Below are 1,921 nucleotides of genomic sequence, written 5' to 3' on the forward strand. Positions count from 1 at the left end.
CCAGAAGGGATTAGCAGGAAATAGTCAAAGTGATGAAAAGGACCTACAACCAAGATTATTCTACCCAGCAAAGTTATCATTTAGAATCAAAAAACAAATTAAGAGCTTCCCAGACAAGAAAAAACTAAAAGAGTTCATCACCACCAAGCCAGCATTACAGAAAGTATTGGAGGGACTTCTTTAAGAAGAAGAAAAATATACATAATAAAATGGCAATAACTACATATCTATCAACAAAAACTTCAAATGAAAAATAATTAAATGTTCCAATCAAAAGATAGGGTAGCTGAATGGATAAGAAAGCAAGCCCCTTACATATGCTGCCTACAAGAGACTCACTTCAGATCAAAAGACACACACAGACTAAAAGCAAAGAGATGGAAAAAGGTATTTCATGAAAATGAAAATGAAAAAAAAAAAAAAAACCAGTCTCGGGTAGCAATATTTATACCAGACAAAATAGACTTTAGAACAAGAGACAAAGAAAGACCAAGCAATCTCACTTATGAGTATTTATCCAAAGAAGCCCAAAATACTACTTTGGAGGGATATGTGCATTCGCCTGTTCATTACAGTATTATTAACAATAGCCAAGATATGGAGGCAACCTGGGTATCCATCAGTGGATGAATGGATAAAGAAGAAGTGGTACACATGTACAATGGAATATTACTCAGCCATATGAATGAATGAATGAAGAAATGAATGAATGAAACCTTGCCATCTGCAACAAAATGGATGGAACTAAAAGGTATATTGCTGAGTGGAATAAGTCAGATAAAGACAAATGTCATATGATTTCACCGACATGTGGAATCTAAAGAACAAAATAAACAAATAAAACAGACAAACTCATAGAAACAGAGAACATTTTGAGGGTTACCAGATGAAAGGAGTTTGGAGGGAGTAAAAAAGGGGATGGGATTAAAAAGTACAAATTGGTAGTTACAAAATACTCATAGAGAGAAAAAGTACGGTATAAGGAATATAGTCAATAATATTATAATAACTATGTATGGTGTTCGATAGGTACAAAATTTATCCAGGTGATCACTTTGTAAGATATGTAAATGTCTTATCATCATATCATACACCCAAAACTAATATAATACCATACACCAACTATATTTGAAAAATAAAAAATATTTTTTAAAAAATAGTTTTACATGGGACTATTTCCAAACCTTAAAAAAAGCAGATGATCCCAATGCTATTTGTACAGTTATATAGCACAGCAAAAGAAGGAGCTTCCATTTTGGAACTACTCTTCATGAGGAAAGATTCTATGGATGGAAAAAATATACAGAGAGAAAAATCTCACTTATGAATATAGACATAAATTGTAAGTAAAATATTAGCAAAGCAGCATATTAAAAAACTTATACGATATGACCAAAGATGATTTATTTTAGGAATAAAGATTGGATCAATATCAGAAAATCTGTTTATATAAATTGTCATATCAAATATCAATATATAAATATATTATAATTTCTTTAGACACTGAGAAGTATTGGATAAAATCTTGTTCTGGATAAAAACTTTTAAACTGTAAGCAGTCGATACATCATTAATTTGATAAAATACATGTATCCCGATCCCCATACCAACATTTATACTAAATGAAGCTACATTAGAGATATCCTCATTAAAATCAAGACTAAGATATAAATGTAAATCCCACAGTAGTAGGTAAAATTTCATCTTACAAGCTATAGAACAGCATATCAGGGCAACAATGAAAAGAGATAACAAGTTAAATATCTTCTTGTTTTGTCTTGAGTATATTATTTGAGAAGAACCAATGACAGGGTAAGAGATGTCCAAAAATAAACTGCAGTAAATTAATTTTCATTACAACGCAAGAAAGCATCCTGAATGATAACTAATGATAATGAAGCTTTGCTGTTCACCTGTTTAA

Source organism: Pteropus vampyrus, unplaced genomic scaffold (genome assembly GCF_000151845.1).
Source record: "Pteropus vampyrus isolate Shadow unplaced genomic scaffold, Pvam_2.0 Scaffold14, whole genome shotgun sequence".
Taxonomy (NCBI): domain Eukaryota; kingdom Metazoa; phylum Chordata; class Mammalia; order Chiroptera; family Pteropodidae; genus Pteropus; species Pteropus vampyrus.